This window comes from Hemitrygon akajei, chromosome 3 (assembly GCF_048418815.1).
Source record: "Hemitrygon akajei chromosome 3, sHemAka1.3, whole genome shotgun sequence".
NCBI classification, from domain to species: domain Eukaryota; kingdom Metazoa; phylum Chordata; class Chondrichthyes; order Myliobatiformes; family Dasyatidae; genus Hemitrygon; species Hemitrygon akajei.
Genome location: NC_133126.1, coordinates 92,596,316 through 92,605,125, shown reverse-complemented (window position 1 = coordinate 92,605,125; position 8,810 = coordinate 92,596,316).

Below are 8,810 nucleotides of genomic sequence, written 5' to 3'. Positions count from 1 at the left end.
AAATAAAAGGGAGGAAAGCAAAGTGTTTTTGGAGTGGGAGTGAAGGACTTGTGAGAGGAATTGGCTGTTTACTTTGAATATCAATTTATGACCCCATGATTCTTCTGGCCCTCCCAGCTCAGCTTCCCATGACTAGTTCTCAGTAAAAGGTCTCTGCTTTTTCCTTTTTGTTCCAATGTTAGTGAATTCCGAGCAAGACAAATTGTATATTCAGACTTTATTCTAGATCTATCTCTTGCTTAAGACTGATATGACGTTGACCAACTCAATTTTTCCACTCTCCTTTCTCCCTATAAGCTACTCTCCCCTGAACTTGCAGGTTGGTAACAATGCCTGAAGGACCAACACCTACGTTTTCACCCAACCTACTGACAAGGGCAGAGATGTTGAGGTTCATTGAAGTAACTTGTACAGGAACAGAGCACTAGCTGTCTTGTGTCTCCTCCTATCTCCCTCTGGACCACTGAACATCAGGCCATTCAGTCCCAATCACTGACCTTGCTTCCTTAGATCTTCCCTTCACAGTCTTCAGTCTTATATCCCTAAATATTTCGGCACGGACTAGGAGGGCCGGAATGGCCTGTTTCCGTGCTGTGATTGTTATATGGTTAAACCACAAACAGCTGATTGATGACATTCTCCTCTGCAAGTAGGGCTGATATTGTTTTAGCTAGTTCATTGTTTCAGAGAATTTATATCTCCTCTCTTGCTCTGTTCTCTCTCTATCCACCTCTTCCTACTCAAATCCATGAATCCTGCTCCACCTGAATGTTTCTTGGTCCCAATCAATTCATCTTCACCACAAACATCCAATCTTTCTATTTCTAGATCCCAACACCCTACCCAAATTCCTCATTCCAAGAGGATAACTATCAGGTTTCCATTACAAGATCCCCTTAATTATCTTGACTACTCCACTTCCAAGCCTTCTCTCTGAATTGACTACATTCCATACTCCCAGTGTAACTGTTATATTTGTTCTGATGATAACCATTTTCAAATATGCTCTTGTGAGATATATGGTATTCCTTTTTTCTTAAACAAGCTTCCCCTCTGCCAGTCAAGAATGCTCTCAAATGCGTTTCCTCTATTTCACAAACTTCTGCTCTCACACCCTCTCCTCCCATCTGGAGGAAAGATAGGTTTCACATTGTGCTCAATCTCCAGCCCAGCGATGTCAAACGTCCAACTGAATTTTGCCAAAATTCAACCACTGGGCTCCTTTATCCCATTCAACTTTTTGAGATTCCAGCATGTCCACCAATTGGACTTCAGGTTTGATTGAGGCATGACTGTGCAAGCATGTGGACGTCAGCAAGTTAGACTGGCGGGAAGGATTTAAAAGGAAGAGAGTTTTATAGAGTGGGCAAGAGAGTAGAGGGAGACAGGGTAGAACGGCTTTGGCTCATTTGGGCTTCGGTGATAACAGGCCAAGGCGAGGTAAGTCACCTGTGAGGTATAGAAACAGAAAGTATATCCCCGAAGGCCAGCGTTCTGTACCGGGTGTCAGATGTGGGATGCCCGGGAGACTCCCAGCCTCCGGGACAGCCATATCTGCACCAGGTGCATCAAGCTGCAGCTCCTAAGGGACTGGGTTAGGGAACTGGAGACGCAGCTCAATGACCTTCATCTGGTCAGAGAGAGTGAGGAGGTGATAAAGAGGAGCTATAGGCAGGTAGTCACTCTGGGGCCTCTGGAGACAGATAAGTGGGTAACAGTCAGGAAAGGGAAGGGCAGGAGTCAAATACCAGAGAGTACCCCAATGGCTGTCCCCCTTAACAATAAGTACTCCTGTTTGAGTACTGTTGGGGGGAAGCGACAATGGCCATGCCTCTGGCACAGAGTCTGGCCCTGCGGTTCAGAAGCATAGTGCCTTTGTCAAAGGCAGGTCATGCCTTACGAGCCTGATTGAATTTTCTGAGGATGTGACTAAACACATTGATGAGGGTAGAGCAGTAGATGTAGTGTATATGGATTTCAGCAAGGCATTTGATAAGGTACCCCATGCAAGTGTTATGCCTGCAGCCCCCTCCTTTGTGAGAATCGCAAGATCACTGTTGGGTTGGGTCAGGGGGCCCAGGAAATGAGAGAGAGAGACGTGCGGAATGTCTCGTTCCCCGGCGATGTAAAGCTACGGGACATGGCCATTGTCTCTTGGAGACAAATTTGTGGATTGAGATACTATGCTACGTGAACGCCCTCAGGCAAAGTGGGCTGGTTGAGGGAGAGATTGCATCACCCCAACCTGATTGACATCTACGACCCTGCGAGTCAGGATAAAAGAGGGTCTGTAGGAACAGCCCCTCAGACGCACCAGAAGAAACGCTAGCGATCCCGTAATAGCGGGAAGCCATTTGAAGGAGGCCACGTGCGTTCAGTTCCGTTGCCTGGAACTGGTGGCTGGTACCACGGAAAACGGCTTTTAGCTAACAACGGGGAAACCAACTCCCCCGACTCAAAGGATTGGCATCATAAAAGACCTGGGCAAGTTTAAAACCGTTTCTCTCTTAAACCCAAAACGCTGCAGCTTGAACGAACTAACAGTGACTGTTATATTTCCATCGGACAATACATTATCCCCTAGACAACGATAGAGCTATTTCTTATTGATTATTATTATATCCGCGCTTTTAGATTTAGTATTGACGACGTATATTATCTGTATGTTTGCATTAATCTTATTTTTGTGCCCCTTTATCAATAAATACTTTTAAAAATAGTACCATCAGACTTCAATGGACCTCTCTATCTTTGCTGGTAAGTGACACAGTTACGGGGTACATAACAATTGGGGTTCTCGTCTCGAGATTTGATACCAAATTGGGGAGCCAGTGAATCGGGCTTGTAAGTCCAAACTTGGATCTGGTTACGCGGGTAGCCAGACGGGAAACCAGCAAAGATGGACGTGGGGGAATTTATAGAAAACCCAACTCTGGAGGCTCTAGAGGCGGCCACCAAATCAGAAGGAGTTAAACCTCGCAGAGGTGAGGTTGTCAATGAAAAAGCGGGAGGTGCGAAGGGCAATAACTCAGTATTATATTGGGAAGAATGTGTTTACAGCTGAGGTATTGGAAAATATCCCTGAAAAGGTACCAGCTAGTGGGACGGCTCAGTTAGAGTTGGAGAAATTAAGGTTGGAACATGCAATTAAGTTAAAGCAGCAGGAAAGAGCTGAGAAGGAGAGAGAAAGGGAGCATGCACTCCAGCTAAAGGAGTTAGAGGTGAAACGGGAGCAGGAAAGAGCTGAGAAACAAAGAGAGCACGAAATTCAGTTAAAACAGCTGGAAGCAGCTGAGAAGGAGAAAGACAGAGCCGAGAGAGAGAGAAAGAGAAGGAAAGGGCCGAGAAGGAGAGGGAGGCAGAGAAACAGAGGAAACATGACTTGGAGATGGAGAAGTTAAGGCAAGAGCAACGAGTTCAGGGGTCAGACCGAGAGGAGTGGTTTAATGTTAGTCGGGAGTTGAGGTTAGTACCTCCGTTCGAGGAGACGGATGTTGATAGTTATTTCTTGCTTTTTGAAAAGGTGGCCGTGAATCAGAAGTGGCCCAGAGAACAGTGGGTGGCGTTGTTACAAAGTGTGTTAAAAGGGAAGGCACAGCGGGCATATATGGCATTGTCCATGGAGGAGGAAGAGGAGTAGAGTTATGACAAAGTAAAGGCGGCCATTCTCCGGAGTTATGAGCTAGTACCTGAAGCATATAGACAAAAGTTCAGAAATTTAAAGGAAGGGTAGAATCAGACGTATACCGAGTTTGCCTATGAGAAGAAGGGTGTGCTCTTGGACCGTTGGTGCACAGCAGAGATAGTGGAAGAGGATTATTGGCGTCTCAGGGAGTTAATTTTGATTGAGGAATTTAAAGGTTGTGTTTCGGAGGATACCCGGATGTATATGAATGAGAAGCCGAATAAGTCCATCTCAGAATTTGCTAGGTTCGCAGATGAATATGCCCTAACCCACAAGACAAAGTTTTCCTCGAATAAAAGTTCCCAGAGAGACCGTGGGAACGATCGAGAAAGTCTGCCGGCTGAGGCAGAGGTCCCGCCGGGAGCTAGTGGTAAGGTTGAGGGGGAAAGGCCAGACGGCCAGAGATGTCCGGGCTTGACCTGTTTTAATTGTGGAAAGGGGGGGCATATTGCATCTAGGTGCTTTGCTCCAAGGAAAGAGACAGGAAAAGGGAAAGCAGCAGTCCCTATCGGATGTGCCGTGGTAATCAGTAAATCGACAAGAGAGCCCCAGGTAGACAGAGTACGAGAAGGGTCTGAGACTTGTCTGTCACACGGAACCATGTCTGTGAGGGAGGGAGACACACCAGTTCCCGTACGGATCTGGAGAGACACGGGGGCTGAGCTGTCGTTGATCAGCAGTAAGGTACTAGAGTTTGGTCGCAAGACGAGAATGGTAGCTGTGAAAGGAATAAGTAAAAGGACAGAAATGGTGCCCTTACATAAGGTCATTATGGATTGTGAGCTGGTGTCTGGACCAGTTGAAATAGGGGTGCGATCAGAATTCCCGAGAACTGACGCGGACGTCCTTCTGGGTAATGATTTAGCCGGTGGTAAGGTTTGGTCAGCAATGATGCTGACAAAACAGCCTGTGAGTGTTGAGGCTCCGCCCCTAGATTCCAAGAGTTATCCCGCATGCGCGGTCACTCGCAGCATGTCGAGAAAGGCAGCTGAGAACGAGAACAGTTTAAATCTGGCCAGTATTGATTTGGCCGGGATGTTTTTACCAACCCTGTACCACGAGGGTTTAGAGGGTGGTAAAACGAAGAGTAGTAAAGGGAAAGAGGGGTAAGGGAGAGGAGGTAGATCCTCCCTTAGCGAGGAGAAAGGTTCTAGAGGCAGAAAATAAAGATGAGGAACCATTAGAGCGGTTAAGAGGTCCAGAGTTGGACATGGATGATCTGTCTGGTTTGGCAGAACTGTTTGAGGAAGTTGAAAATTCTAAAGGTGTTCCCGATAATGAAATGAGGGCAGTCCTAGATGAAAAGGATGCCCTTGCCTTGAAGAAGTCTGCTGGGTTGGCAGATGAGGTCGTTTCAGCCCGTGGGGTTGAGTTTACTCCGGAAGGGAGTTGCCCAGAGAGTAACTGGGAGGATCAGGGGAATTTAGAATTTGAAAAGGGTACGGGTATTGAAAGCCTGGAAGAGGCCAATGTCCCGTTTGAGTGTGTCCAAGATGGGGATGCACGTGGTACTGAACCTAGTAACGGAGCTCAGAAAAAGTCTGAGGTATTTGATTCAGTTGAACGAGACGGCCGTCCTTGTGGGTCAGATAGACTTGGTTCAGTGAAGAAAGGGTTAACCTTGGTAATAGTGGGAAGTGAGAGTTCCCAGGTGTTTGTGCTCGAAGGTGTGTTAAAAGTTAATGCAGAGCTCAAAAATGGGGAGATAAATATTATTATTGAAGGAAACGGGAAATCTGTGGTTCCCAAATCGAATGAAGAAATTTTAAACCCTGCGGATCGCTTACAGATTAAGCCGGGAGATGACGGGGCCCCCCGTACTATTGTTATTTCAGAGTGTGGTGTGAAAAGGCAGAATTTGAAATGCTGCTTGAACAAAGAGTTCGACCTGAAAACACCTAGCCTGAAGGGTCCTGACGAGAGGGCTAGCCTCCTGTGTAAAATTAAAGAATTGGGTGGAAATTCAGAAGATGGTTTAAGTTTGGGACACGGTGTTGATAAAATAATTCCTATGGAAAAAGCGGGCGAGAGTTTATTTCGCCAAAGTACCCAGGCTCCCCACGTGGGAACTAACCGGAAAAAAGGCGACGATTAATGGGGACGCCATTTTTAAATAGCAAAGCCGGTTGTACGGGATTTCGACAAAGCATGTGAATAATAAAGACAACCCCATGGAAGCCTGCCTGTTAAGTTTGAAAACGACTGAAAGATTAGTATTTACATAAACTTTTGTAGATGCACGTAAGCTAAGATCACAACTCCTTAGTTTTGTTGCTGAGGGGAGGAAATAAAAATAGGTGGTTATTAAACTGAAGTCTGATGCTACAAGACGTTAAGATATTAAAGGAAGTGACACTGTAATCATTAACTGTTTAGATGCTGAATTGTCTGTATAACTGTATTCCTCGGTAGTGAAAAGGAAAAGCTTTTGTATTGTGTTAGATTCCACAATCCTGTAAGAGTCTGTACTACTTCGTTTTAACCGCTGGTAAAAACGCGTTGAAGAAGGGAGGTGTTATGCCCGCAGCCCCCTCCTTTGTGAGAATCGCAAGATCACTATTGGGTTGGGTCAGGGGGCCCAGGAAATGAGAGAGAGAGACGTGCGGAATGTCTCGTTCCCCGGCGATGTAAAACTACGGGACATGGCCATTGTCTCTTGGAGACAAATCTGTGGATTGAGATACTATGCTACGTGAGCGCCCTCAGGCAAAGTGGGCTGGTTGAGGGAGAGATTGCATCACCCCAACCTGATTGACATCTACGACCCTGCGAGTCAGGATAAAAGAGGGTCTGCAGGAACAGCCCCTCAGACGCACCAGAAGAAATGCTAGCGATCCCGTAATAGCGGGAAGCCATTTGAAGGAGGCCATGTGCGTTCAGTTCCGTTGCCTGGGCCTGGTGGCTGGTACCACGGAAAACGGCTTTTAGCTAACAACGGGGAAACCAACTCCCCCGACTCAAACGGATTGGCATCATAAAAGACCTGGGCAAGTTTAAAACCGTCTCTCTCTTAAACCCAAAACGCTGCAGCTTGAACAAACTAACAGTGACTGTTATATTTCCATCGGACAATACATTATCCCCTAGACAACGATAGAGCTATTTCTTATTGATTATTATTATACCCGCGCTTTTAGATTTAGTATTGACGACGTATATTATCTGTATGTTTGCATTAATCTTATTTTTGTGCTCCTTTATCAATAAATACTTTTAAAAATAGTACCATCAGACTTCAACGGACCTCTCTATCTTTGCTGGTAAGTGACCCAGTTACGGGGTACGTAACACAAGGCTTATTAAGAAAGTAAGGAGGCATGGAATCCAGGGGGACATTGCTTTGTGGATCCAGAATTGGCTTGCCCACACAAGGCAAAGGGTGTTTGTAGATGGGTCATATTCTGCATGGAGGTCAGTGACCAGTGGTGTGCCTCCGGGATATGTGCTGGGACCCCTAGTCTTCGTGATTTTTATAAATAACCTGGATGAGGAAGTGGAGGGATGGGTTAGTAAATTTGCTGATGACAAAGGTTGGGGGTGTTGTGGATAGTGTGGAGGGCTGTCAAAGGTTACAGTGGGACATTGATAGGATGCAAAACTGGGCTGAGAAGTGGCAGATGGAGTTCAACCCAGGTAAGTGTGAGGTGGTTCATTTTGGTAGGTCAAATATGATGACAGAATATAGTATTAATGGTAAGACTCTTGGCAGTGTGGAGGATCAGAGGGATCTTGGGGTCCAAGTCCATAGGACACTCAAAGCTGCTGCGCAGGTGGACTGTGTGGTTAAGAAGGCATACGGTGCATTGGCCTTCATCAGTCATGGGATTGGGTTTAAGAGCAGAGAGGTAATGCTACAGCTATATATGACCCTGGTCAGACCCCATTTGGAGTCCTGTGCTCAGTTCTGGTCACCTCACTGCAGCAAGGATGTGGAAACTATAGAAGGGGTACAGAGACAATTCACAAGGATGTTGCCTGGATTGGGGAGCATGTCTTATGAGACTAGGTTGAGTGAACTTGGCCGTTTCTCCTTAGAATGACAGAGGATGAGAGGTGACCTGATAGAGGTGTATAAGATGATGTGAGGCATTGGTTGTGTGGATAGTCAAAGGCTTTTTCCCAGGGCTGAAGGCTAACACGAGAGGGCACAGTTTTAAGGTGTTTGAAAGTAGATACAGAGGAGATGTCAGGGGTAAGTTTTTTTTGTGCAGAGAGTACTGAGTGTGTGGAATGGGCTGTCGGCGACTGTGATGGAGGCAGATATAATAGGGTCTTTTAAGAGACTCCTGGATAGGTACATGGAACTTAGAAAAATAGAGGTCTATGGGTAACCCTAGGTAATTTCTGAAGTAAGTACATGTTCAGCACAGCATTGTGGGCCAAAGGGCCTGTATTATTTGTAAGTTTTCTATGTTTCTAAGCATGAGTGGATTCATCATTGACAATCTATAAATTGGCAATGTGTAATTTTCAGAAGAACACAAGAAATTGGAGCAGAAGTCAGCCATCTGGCCCATCCAACCTGCTCCGCCATTCAATAAGATCGTGGTTGATCTGACATGGACTCATGTCCACCCACCTCCTTTTACCCATACTCTTTAATTCCCTTACTATCCAACTTTGTCTTAAATATATTTACTGATGTAGTCTCCACTGCTTCATTGAGCACAGAATTCCAGATTCACCACTCTCTGGGAAAAGTAGTTCCTCATCACTGTCCTAAATCTACTCCCCCAAATTTTGAGGCTATGTCCCCTAGTTCTAGTCTCACCCACCAGTGGAAACAACCTTCCTGCCTCTATCCTATCCATCCCTTTTATAATTCTATGTTTCTATAAGATCTCTTCTTATTCTTCTGAATTCCAGTGAATACAGTCCCAGGCGACTCAATCTCTCCTCATAGTCTAAATTCCTCATCTCTGGAATCAACCTGGTGAACTTCCTCTGCAGCGCCTCCAAAGCCAGTTTATCATTCCTCAAGTATGGAGATCAGAACTGCACAGTTCTCCAGATGAGGCCTCACCAGTACCCTGTACAGTTGCAGCATAACCTCCCTACTCTTAAGTTCAATCCCTCTAGCAATGAAGGCCAACATTCCATTTGCCTTCTTGATAGGCTGCCGAAC